Source organism: Rhinopithecus bieti, unplaced genomic scaffold (assembly GCF_001698545.2).
Source record: "Rhinopithecus bieti isolate Rb0 unplaced genomic scaffold, ASM169854v2 scaffold_5273, whole genome shotgun sequence".
Lineage (NCBI taxonomy): Eukaryota > Metazoa > Chordata > Mammalia > Primates > Cercopithecidae > Rhinopithecus > Rhinopithecus bieti.
Genome location: NW_016805057.1, coordinates 3244695 through 3257277, shown reverse-complemented (window position 1 = coordinate 3257277; position 12583 = coordinate 3244695). Strand labels below are relative to the sequence as shown.

The window sequence follows — 12583 nt, the reverse complement described above, 5'->3', positions numbered from 1 at the left end:
AATTCCAGCATTTGGGGAGGCCAAGGAGAGAGGATGGCTTAAGCCCAGAAGTTCAAGACCAGCCTAGGCAACATAGTGAGATCCCATCTCTACAAAAAATTTTGAAAAAATTAGCCAGGAATGGTGGTGCACACCTGTAGTCCTGGCTACTTGGGAGACTGAAGCAGGAGCATCACTTGAGACCAGAAGATGGAAGCTGCAGTAAGCCATGTTCATACCACTGCACTTCAGCCTGGGCTAGACAGTGAGACCTCATCTCTTAGAAGAAAAAAATCTCTCTCTGCTTCTCAATCAGAAAGATACCTATGTTTGTACTTAGGGTCCACTCTGAGAATCCAGGATAATCTTCTCATGTCAAGACCCTTATGTAGTCAAATCTGCAAAGACCCTCTTTCTATGTAAGGTGACATGTATAGGTTCCAGGGATTAGGACCTGATATTTTATGGGAACCATCACCCAGCCTCCTATAATTTCTGCTGCCCTCCACTTACTCTGTGGGGGAAATCAGCTGTACCCCACTCAGGTGCCTAGAAGGGCACCAGGCACATTGTAGATGCTCTACTGTGATTTATTAAACTAGCAAATAAATGAATATAGCCAAGAGTATTTTATTCTAAAAAGTATTTTTCCCTATATGTTCATAATTTCATAACAAACATCATATTGTTCTAAATTCTATAACAGTCAAATAGCTTTGATACGACAGTCATCTTACATAAATGAAAACATGATTTAATGAAATGGCATTTTATAAGCTTTAGGCAAAGCAAACATTTGATCTTGTTTAAATTAAATGGCTCTTTTGTGTTCAGTAGTCAGCATCACTAAGTGTGTCTATCTTGCTAATACAGTGGCATCATTATATTCTAAATTATACAATTTAATTACAGGTAACTTGAAGCTGAAATATTGGTGAGGTACAAGTATGACCTTTACATCCACTTATTAATGTTTTCTCAAATGACATGATACTCAGAAAAATTTAACAAAAATCTTATTTATTTATTATATTTTTTGAGACAGAGACTCGCTCTGTCACCCGGGTTGGAGTGCAGTGGCCAGATCTCAGCTCACTGCAAGCTCTGCCTCCTGGGTTTATGCCATTCTCCTGCCTCAGCCTCCCGAGTAGCTGGGACTACAGACGCCCGCCACCTCACCCGGCTAGTTTTTTGTATTTTTTTTTTTTTGGTAGAGACGGGGTTTCACCATGTTAGCCAGGATGGTCTCGATCTCCTGACCTTGTGATCCGCCCGTCTCGGCCTCCCAAAGTGCTGGCATTACAGGCTTGAGCCACCGCGCCCAGCCAATCTTATGTTTTTTAATTGGCTAAATAAAACCTTAAGAAACTGACAAACCCAGTTCCAACCTTTGCTTTGCCATTTACTGACTGCACGATCCTGGGAAAGATATTTGAGCACTCTAAGATTCACAGTCCTCACTCTATAGAGTTCTTGAGAAGAGTGAAATGAGTTAAGATAAGCATCTAAAATGTGCCTCCCAATTATTAGCCAATATTAGCTCCCTCTTCCTCCTTCCTTTGCCACATACATACCAGGGGGAAAAAAATTCTGTTTTAGATATGATAAATAATTCCTGAAACCCAGCATACCATACGTAAATACACTGGCCTAAAATACATGGGCAGCGTAGTGTGCAGCCATCATGAGCCCCGCCTACTTGCTTTCCCACTGCATTATGCCCTGAGAAATTGCCCCATGTATTTTCTGGCGTTTGATCCTGTGCCAGAGCCATTAGGGTAGAAGAATGAGAAGGAGTTGAGTTGAGCCCTTTCAGAGAAGACACTCTCCTTTGGGCGCCTGCTGGTTATGTGGGAGCTTCTTGCCACAATTCAGGCTGCATGCCGCTGGCAGAACGAATGAAGGGACTGCACTGTCAGAAGGACAGACACAGAGAAGCAGACGGAAGCATGGCAATGGCCAAGTGTTCTTCAGGGAGAAACAGGCTACATATGGGGTAAGATTTTTGGAACATGAAAGAAGGGTCACCTTACCAATCTGAGGCTGCTCAGGCAGTGGTGCCAGAAGTCACAGAATATATGTCAAAGCAGAGTTTTTCCTCATGCAGTCATCCCTCAGGATCCATGGGGTACTGGTTCCAGGGCCCTCTCAGATACCAAAATCCATGGATGCTCAAGTCCCTGATATAAAGTGGCACAGTATTTGCATATAACCTACACACATGCTCCTGTTTAATTTAAAACGACGACAGATTACTTATACCTAACACAGTGTAAGTGCGACGCAAATTGTTGTATTGTTTAAAAGTTGTATTTTTATTTTCTTATTGATATTTTTAATCTTTCAAATATTTTTGATCCGTGTTTGATTGAATCTAGATTGCAGGACCTATAGATATTCCTTTATTCCAGCTCGCTATTTATTTCGTAGAATCTCAGGTTTGGAGAAGTCCTTAGAGATATTTTGGCTCAACTTCCTTCTCCATGCAGAAATCTCCTTTACAACATACGACAGATGGCCATTGTGGTGTTGCTTTGTTGTAATTTATTTTATTTAGTAATTGGTTTTTATAGAACATCATTAAGTTAAACAGTTTATTTTTCAAGTCTCCATGGAAATGGCTCTCTTTACCATCTGTGTGTGCCTCTCATATGAGATTAGACCCTGGGACTTTCTGCCCCTTGATGGCCTGAACTATTAGTAAGGGCCGAAAAGGGAAAAGGACTTACCTCACTTTCTCAATCAAGACTCCTGGTCAAGAGTCAATGTCAGGGAATGGGGAGAGAAGGGTAGGAATGATTTAAAAGATATTTACTAGCTTGAGAAAGGTCATTCTGACCTTTGGTGTTGTTTCTTTAAAAATAATACTATTTGAGATGTTCTGATTATGCAAGTAACCCAGGTGCACAAATTTTTAAAAATTATTCTAAAAGCACACAAAATTACTAAATATTTGGGAGTCCTGGGATGATACTGCTTCTTCAGTTTTATATCCTGCTCTTTTTACATTATAGTGTGTCACTACATGTTCTTCCATAATATAAGTCGTAGTTGCACATCATATTCTGTTTTATAGCTGTGGAATTATTTACTTAGCCCCTTCTGGTTTCATCTCACCTCTTGCTTCCTCATGCTGGTCAGAAAAACTGCCTCTGGCATAAGCACTTCTTAATCTGCCTTGACTTTCATCCAGACACATAAACGCTTGTCCCAACGCATTTGGATGGGATGATACAATTCCAGAATGTTTCCTGGGAGTAATCATGGTGTTGCTGCGGAGTCCATCTTTGGGCTTTGTGTAGTTGATGTGTTAATTACACTCTGTCAAGCCACAAACTTCTATTCCCCAAGCCTCTCTAGGCAAGCACAATCATTTGTGTTTCACGCTGCAAGTGAGGATAAGTCTAAATGGACCCTTTAAATCAGCTTGGCTGCCAACTCTGGCTCTATTGACTTGTCAGGGCCCAGGCGATGGCACGGCCAGCAGTCTTGGCCCATATTGGACCAGAATGGGCTGCAGCAGAGCTACCAGCCTCACATCCTATGACAAATGACCCGGGACAAAGGGTGGTACCCAGGCTCCCACTCTAGGAGCAGGCAGTCCTGCTCACATACCACTGCTTCCACCCCCGTCTGGCTCTCTGCTGGCCCTGATCCAAATGGGGCATTGTGCTTTGTTTTTGTTGCCATGAGAAGTGGCAGCAGGGCCTAGAAGTGCAAGGTAAACACTTACAATGGGATTCCAGGGGCATCTCCACGGCCTGATGCTTTGAGGAGGACAGAAATAGTCAGGAATACTAATGTCCCAGAATCTGAATCTGTCTAGAACTGACTGCTTATTGATGTGGGTTATTCTACTCTGTAAGGGGACACACACACATACACACCTCAACCTTTTAGAAAAAATCCTGGGTCAATAAGACTCCACCTGCTGGTTCCGTCTCTGAGTTCCCCACCCTTGGGCCCATTTGGTCCTGACTGAACTGCTGACCATGAGGCTGACCTTGGTCCTTGGTCCTTGGGTCGGATGACCTTCGCCTCCTCTTCACATGGCTCCGCACCCTGGATATTGCCCTCTTGCTTCCTCTCACATCCTTTGCGTGATGTGACTGCTGCTTTCAAGAGGGGCCCTTGGCTGTCAGGCTAGGAGTTGTTGCATAAAATAATCCCCTTCGGTTCTTCTTTGTGATGTGCTTTGTCACTGGGACTTAAGCAGTGCTGCTTGTTCTCTGAGTCTCATGACACCTATGCCCAGGCTTTACCATGTGGCTCTGGAGGCAGCAGCCATGGGCATTCAGGAACCAGAGCAGGAAAGGAAGACAAAGGACAATGCTGCGGTGGCCTGTGGTAGCAATTGATTCTGGCTTTCCGCTCTTTCCTCCCTAGTTACAGACCTTGTCTCCTAGCTGAAAAGACAGGCTCCTGATCCAGGCCTGGCTAATCACAGTGCCCCTTTCCCTGCACATAGCAACAGCCCAGGCATGGGTGTGAGTTCCACATAGAGTTCACCAGTCTGTCCCTGGGATTGATTCATAGATGTTGGGAGAGAAAGGTGCTTCCTTTCCATTGGGTTTGCTAAGCAAGGACTGCCATGTGGTGTGCCATGGGTTACAGAGAAAACAAAGCTGGTACATAAAAGAGAGCAGAGACAGACAGAAATGAGAAACGGGAAAAGAGAAGCAGTGCAGCGGAGGTGCTGAGCACTAACCTGGCTCTCGAGGCCACTGTGCCCTCCACTGCTACTTCAATTACATGAAAAGCTGCAGCATCTTTCTCAACAATGGGAGCCCATTATTCTCCTGTCTTTCATAAGTGAGTTTGTGATGGGCTCTGACACACATGGCTGAAAGGGCCCTGCCTAATGCACTTTCTGATGCCAGCAGGTGCCAGTTTGATTTGTGAATACAGATGAGACATCCCTCCAGGAACTTTAGGAAATAGCGTAAGGACACTTTGAGGAAGACTTGTTTCCTGCAGGCAAGCAGGATGAAGTCTTCTGCCATAATAATTTGGATTATAAAAGGGAAGTGTGACCTTGTTTGGTTATTATAAGCTGGTGAGCCAGAAATATGTAGGCTATTCTCTCAAAAATTCATACACATCTCTTACCAGATGGGCTTCTGGCTGGACCTTCTGCCCCCGGCCCAGGCCCCAGGCCATCAGACCTGCTCAGAAACTTGTCTGAAACCGAGCCGTGGAGGTCGCCTGAGCTGGACACACCCTATACCTCACCCAACTCTCTACAGAGAGAATTTCGTACAAGAGAATTGTGAGGTTTTAGTGGACAGATAAATGTAGAGCAGGAGAAATAATCAAGGGTAGCATCAAGATTTGAGACTGGGGAGGCAGGTGTTTGGTGAATCCATTAACCTAGAGAAAAGGTTATTAAGGGAAGAGGAGGTATGTGGAAGAGACTAACTCAGAGTTAGACGTATTACACACACAGTAGGTGCGGAATGCCTGGTTCTACTGTGTCTACTGTTTCAGGAGGTGCTTGGAAACACAGGTCTCCATCTCAGGAAAGAGCTCCAGGCCAGCACATAAGAAGTCACTGGAGTGTAGGTGAAATAGAAGCCATGAGGGTTGAATAAAATTACTTAAGAAGAGCGTTATATTGGTTTCCCAGGGCTACTATAACACATTACCACAAAGCGGGGTGGCATGAAACAACAGAAATTTATTCTCACACAGTTCCGGAGGCCAGAAATTTAAAATCAAGGTGTCAGCAGGGCTGTGCTCCCCCTGAAGTCCCTAAAGGACTCTTCCTTGCCTCTTCCTAGCTTATGGTAGTTTCTCTCCATCCTTGCCATTCCTTGGCTTCCAACTACATCACTCCTATCACTGCCTCCATCGCCACATGGCCTTCTTCCCTCTGTGTCTTCCTATCTCTGTGTACCCTCTCCTCTTCTTACAAGCACATTGGTCACATTAGATCTAGGGCCCACCCTAATCTCACAGGACCTCATCTTAACTATTTATATCTGCAAGATCCTAGGTCCAACTGAGGTCACATTCTGTGGTTCTCAGTTGGACCTGAATTTGGGGTTGGGAAGTACTATTTAACCCACCATAATGGTGAAGAGAGAAAAAGAGAAAGCTAAAGGCAGAATCATGAGAAGCACGAACATTCTAGTGGTTAAAAGGGAAGTGTTAGCAAAGGAAAGAGAAAGAGAGGGAGAGACAGACCACATTCATAGCTGCTGAGAGGCCAGGTGGGGATGCAAGCAGGTCACTGTGTATGACCATCAGAGAATACTGGTAACTGCAGTTGGGTGACTGACTAACACAGTTTTTCCATGACTAGAGTGGCAGTCCAGGATGCAGAACTTTCAGTGCTAAAACCCAACAGTACCAAGCACACTGGAATGGTTGGCCACTCTATCTGGGCACCAGCGGTTCTATTACAACTGAATGTGGGGAGAAGGCAGGGCTGAAGCTTAATGGGTTGGGGAATGAGTGAGCCTTAAGAAATGTACTTGCCTGGGGTGTGATTTTGGTTGTGCTGTTTTTCTGACAATTCAACCACATGTGGAATTTTCTTACTTAGGATATGGGCTTGGGTTTTTAATTTAAAGTCTTCGGTAAGGTCAGCTCAGTCCCTAACCACAGGACATCGTGGAATAACCAAGTTATTTGAGATTAAAGTGTCCCTCAACTGTCGTGAATGCCACTCTGACCCTCCTCGTCTGGAGGGGCCCTCTGGGGCATGCTATTTAAATGAACTCAATTTTGAAAGTTCACCTATCTCTACTGAATGTGATAGCTATCTCGCTCTGCCTTCAGAGCACTTATCTTCAAAGTATTCAGCATCAAGCAAAAGCCTTGATTTTTCCTTGAAAAAGAAATTGTCAGGATGTCTGACTCCATCCACCCTTTGCATGTGTGATTTCATTATTCATAGTCAGCATTCCTCTTCTGGCTTTTGATCTGTAGTTTACAGAATGTGTGCATAAGGAGGCTCTCTTTCCCATAAACTGATCTCTTTACCCTCTCAGCCCGGAATAACTTTCCATTTATTCTTTTGATAAAGCATTGATGCCGTGAGCCAGCATACATTAAATTTATCATGATACAAACACAGCACTACACTTTTATCCAGCCCAGATCAGCAACCAGATCACTGCCAGTGCCCCTCAAGTGTCTCTGATGATGAACAGCAAAGGGGACCTGTGGAATTTCTCACGACCATCAAATCTGAAGAAGGAATTCTTCTGAGAATGGTTTGCAAAGTCTATCACCAGTATCCAAAGTCTATTATTAGTTTGCAAGGTAGTTAAAGAAATCATCTCAGCCTTGACTCACTAATAAGCACGTTTAAATATATATCGAAAAGCCCTCTTAATTAAAATGCTTCAACTGCTTTCCACCTCTCTTCTGATAAATGCCAATATCATTAACATGGCTGCTTAGAACCCTGCCTGCCTCTCCAGTCTTGCCTAGCCCCAGACTCCTCTTTCCCTTCTGCTACTTCCCCTAAGTTGAATGTTATTCATTCTTCTTTCACCTGCTTATCTCCTACTCATCCTTCTCTTGTCACCTCAATTATCACTTTCCTTAGGAAGCTTTTCCTGACCCACCCCATATGCCATCCACCTACTTGCCCCGATCCCCAGGATATGTTAAAGACCTTTATTTGCTTTCACAGAACTGCTACCAAGTCAAGATATGCTGACATGTGACCATAGCAAGCACCACCAAAACCTCAGGGTGGATGAATGAGGATCCACAATGCCTGAGACACTTACCTTCCAAGGCCAAGTACATGAAGCTGCCCTCTCCTGGGAGCTTATGGTATATACATAGATGTGTATTTATAACCTAATTATTGTAACAAATTATTATTGGATATAGACATCCATATCTTATCTGCATTTTAAGATAGAAATACTTTAGAAATAGGAAGATACTGTGTCTGTTTCACCTTTGACTCTCCCACAATGCCTGTAATCTGCACTGACAGACATGAGATGTTCCATAAAGTTCAATTAATGAATGAAATCATGAGCAAATGATATTTGAAATCATTTTTTCTTACATATTTTTGAGAAATGTAAGCATCTTTGTCTTCTCCCATCAATATTTTTAGAAAACTTCATTTTCCAGCAGCTCTGTTTAATATGAATGGAAAAGCAAAGATGTCTTTCAAATATGTACAGTATAAGTCTGTGATACTTTTGATCCCATAAAGAGTCAGTTCCATTTAGTTAAATTCAGCAAGTATTAATTAAGTGCCTATGATGTCAAATGCCTGTAGTGTGGCAATAGAATGCTTCATTTCAGTGGGATAATTTGGGATGAAAAACTTCTAAACATGTTTAGCTCCTAAGTCTGACTTCAGCAGTCACAAAGCAATTCTCCCATGTTTGCACTACAGCCATTTATTCATTTGTTCAATAAAACTTTATTGGACATCTATTAGATATGATCATGACTGCTCTGGATTAGAGCTCTTGAAAAGTGAGATACAAAAGAGGAGATTGTGCAGGGTCTTGCCCACTTGGAAAGAAAAGTTAAACAGATAAAGCTCCTGAGTAAGAATAAGCACTGAGTAAGAGTAAGCACTGAGTAAGAGTGAGCACTGAGTAAGAGTAAGCATTGAGTAAGAGACCTGGGTTTAATTTCCCACCTCATTCTGTAGTTATGTAGTGAAGGTGAGCTTAGCAAGTCACTCCATAGCTCCAGACCTCAATTTGTTATCTGTGTAGTAAGGGCATTAGACTGGATGATGTCTAAAGAATATTAGGGATTAGAAAGTCATTGTTCTGGATGGCTCGCACCAGTTACTGGAGTTGCTTGGCAGGAAGGGATAACAGTGTTTTGTACTTCTAGAGCTCTGTCCCTCTCATGGGACAAATGATGGAAGAAACCAGTGGCAAAGTTAGGTTTAGCAGGAAGTTCTCTCCTAATACCAGGGGCCTGAGTCCTGGTGCCGTGCTTTGTTTACTTCTATCACTTGCAAGAATGAAAAAGCATCTCTAGGCCTGGCCCACTGTATGGAATCTAATTCATGGGACTAGATATTTTATTAGCACTTCCAATTGAACAAGTGATTTGGAGTTGGACGATGTGACAGTGAATAGATGATATATTCCTTAACTAGTGAATATGAAACTGCATAGGAATAAGATTTCACAATGCTATGATATTAATGTGCTTTCTAATATTTTGTATGATCCATTTGAAGATATATTATTTACAGTTTAGGGTAGATGTACATAGGTAACAAAAATAACTGGATATTCCTTTTGGAGAAATCTGCAACTGGATCAGTTAGCATGCATTCCCTAACAAGTGACTCAAAACCCAACTAGCGGTGATGGAAATCTTAAGAACATTTATTGTCTACCCAGCAAGATGTCTGGAGAGGGTGGTTCCAGGTGTCAGGGCCTGGATTTGTGTCTCTACCATTCTCTTGGTTTTTCCTAGTCACAAGATAACTAACATAGCTGCAGATATCAAATTCTCACCTGACTGATGACTGTAACTACAGAAAGGAAGCAGGGGAGATGAACAGACCTCTCCCTTTGTACCTCTCTCCTAGTGTTAGAGAGAAAAACACCTTTCCAGAAGCTTCCCCGGCTGACTTCTCCTCTGTCTCAGCAGCAAAGAAAGTTTGAGAAAGCAGAAATCTGTGGTTTTCAGCCTCTGCTGTGGAAGGAAGACAAGTGAAGAGCAAGTTGGGCATGTGTGTGGATAGGCTGCCAAAGTGCTTACCCAGAATCCATCCCGCAGGCCACCCACCATCTGTAGATATCCTTCCTCTCCCACAGCCACTGTGGGTGGAATGCTGTGGCCCATTATCTGGGAGAGAACAACTCCACAGGATCATCCAGTTACTGTAGCCAGCACCAAATCTTGCACATCTGGGTGATTTGTAGTCTCCATGCCATCACATCTCAGTGTAGATTCCTATGGTGTAGCAGTTGATAACTAAAAGAAAACTTGCTGGGCGCCATGGCTCACGCCTGTAATCCCAGCACTTTGGGAGGCTGAGGCGGGCGGATCACGAGGTCAGGAGATCGAGACCATCCTGGCTAACACAGTGAAACTCCATCTCTACTAAAATACAAAAAATTAGCCGGGCGTGGTGGCGGGCACCTGTAGTCCCGGCTACTCGGGAGGCTGAGGCAGGAGAATGGCATGAACCCAGGAGGTGGAGCTTGCAGTGAGGTGAGATTGCACCACTGCACTCCAGCCTGGGTGACACAGAGAGACTCTATCTCAAATAAATAAATAAAAAGAAAACCTATCTGCTTCAAATGCAATGATGCTGAAGTTTAATTTACCTTCCATTAAAACTTGCAATTGGAAAAAAGAATGACAGGAAACACAACAGCCACTGCTTTTTTTTTTTTTTTTTTTTTTTTTTTCTTCCCATATATCTAGTTTTGTTGATCTGGAATAATGAGTTTGAGAGAGGATTAAACTCCTTGGTTAGCCCATCTGGCAGCCTATAACACTGATCTTTGGGAAAATATTCCTTATTCATGTCCCCTGTGACCCACCTGAGACATTAGAGAAAACACTCCACTTAGAAATTGCACAGCCTTCCCAGCTCACTTCATTTTAGATCAAGGTTTTGGGATCTTGATATTGTCTTAGGAGTTAAACAGAGCTCAATGGTCATAGCCTGTTGCGGAGCAGCCTTAGGGTCTATCTGGCAATGCAATTGCTTCAAAATCTTACTGGGCTTTCTGATATCTTGCTTCAAATCAATTCCTGCAACCAATGTGTCTGTTTGGGTTCTTTAGGAAGCAGAACACTGAGATGGAGTTAGGAGTGCAAGCGATTTATTTTTAGGGGGTGATACTTATGAAAGTTAAAAGTTAAGGAGGCTGGATTGGAACGGGAGAGATTTCAGACTATGATGTAAATCTCACACCTGTCACAAGAGATGGGGTAGAAGTAGGATTGGGCAGGAAAATCCTCAGACTATGACACAGATCTGGCAGAAGTCTTTGCCAACTCAACAGGGAACTGCAGAGCAAAGCAGCTCATTAGGAGAGCTCCACATTGGGCAGAAATAGCCAGGCCCTTGGATGCCTGCTGTACTTGTCATTGTCTAGAAGCTGCTCAGAAACAGTAAGATTTCCACTCCAAAGTGGAGTGGGATCCCAAAGACTGTCAGCTAACCACTCTCATTGCAAGTGCTTCCTTGAAGGGAGATCTGATTAGGGCACCTCCATGGTGGCCATGGCCCAGGATCTGGTCTAGCTGCTTCATCAGTCTCCCCTCTTTATAGGCTTAATGGTGGTGGTTCTGAAGCAATTCAGAATAAGAGGTTGGGTGGGGAGGCTCTATTTTGATCAGACCTTTGCCAGCACACTTGCCCTCTTTGCCTGTCGAAGAATGCTGGATGAGGGGAATTTGGGAACTTGGGAATATCGTCAGTCTTATTTCTTGTTATGTCTACACTCCCCTGCTTCAGACTCCAGCATGTATCCAAATTATGAAACTCTCAGTCAATTCAGACCTCAGACTACTAACAGAGAACATCTCAGAAAAGTTCCTTTTCTTCCCTCCCTCCTGACAGATTTTCTCTAATCTGCATTCATCTTTTTCTTGTAGGACTTTGCCAAAAGCTTCAAGAAGTAGCCAACATAACTCAACATCCAAAACATCTCCCACCATTTCCCTTAACACTACAGCCTCAGCTGGCACATGATTGGAATCTCAAGGCATGACAAGCAAGAGTCCAAAGCAAATGTCTTGCTGCCACCCAGCAAGTGTTGCAGACATCTAGCCTATTCTAGCTGGGCCCTCACTGCCCTCTGCCCTGCCATCTCAACTTGGCCATTCTGTATTTTCAGATATTATCTGTGCTGCTCTATTTACTGCAACTAAATTCAAAGGAATGTGTTTGGCTACAAGTAACAGAGGATAGGACAATAAAAAGGATTTTATTTAGTCAACAAGAAGTCTGGACAAAGGTGGTTCCAGGGTACGTTTAGCACTTCCATGACATCGAGGCACCAGCTTGTTATTGCAGCCAGTCTCTGGCCTTCCCCTCATGGCCACAAGATGGCTGCCACAGCTTCCGGGGTTATCCTCACCTAACAACATCCAAAGGCAGGAAGGAGGGTCACACAAGAGTGTTATCTTTGCATGCCTCCCACCTGTGATCAGAGAAGAGAAATCCTTCCCAGAGGCCTACTGGCATAGTTCTGTTACACTGCCTTCAGTTGCAAAGGAAGCTTGTAACATGAATCTCTGGCATTTTCATTCTGTAGAGTGGGAGGAGGACAGAGGCAGGGAGGGAGTTGGAGCACAGCCAGACAGCAGTGTTTGCCATGGGATCATGCCTATTGATCTTAGTTTTCCAGCCTCCAACTTGGAAATAGATAAACCATCTGTCTTCCCTTCCTGGGGAGTAGCAGGTTATGAATAAATTATGCTGCCAGAGCCCAGAGAGTCCTTAAAACAAAGTACTGTCAATCCAAGGCCCTCATTTCATTAAATCCATATTAGTTTCTATTGCTCATTTGATGGCATCTGATTGTTCTCTAGGATGGGAGGTATTGGCAGAACAGGAAAAAGGGAGAAAATTAGCCCAAATCCACCTTCCCCACTACCCTCTTCCCCCAGTGCTGAATAGTTATGAGGT

General features: G+C 43.6%; 1 long non-coding RNA gene across 1 annotated transcript in view; it reads left to right on the top strand.

The window, feature by feature from the left end:
- The window catches only part of LOC108528981 (uncharacterized), a 52276-nt gene extending 39895 nt beyond the window's left edge, over positions 1–12381 (top strand). The window contains exons 2-3 of the long non-coding RNA XR_001885365.1: positions 11548–11920; positions 12210–12381. This is a non-coding gene — a long non-coding RNA (uncharacterized LOC108528981). The remainder of the gene's footprint in view (positions 1–11547; positions 11921–12209) is intronic.
- The last annotated feature ends 202 nt before the right edge of the window (positions 12382–12583 follow it).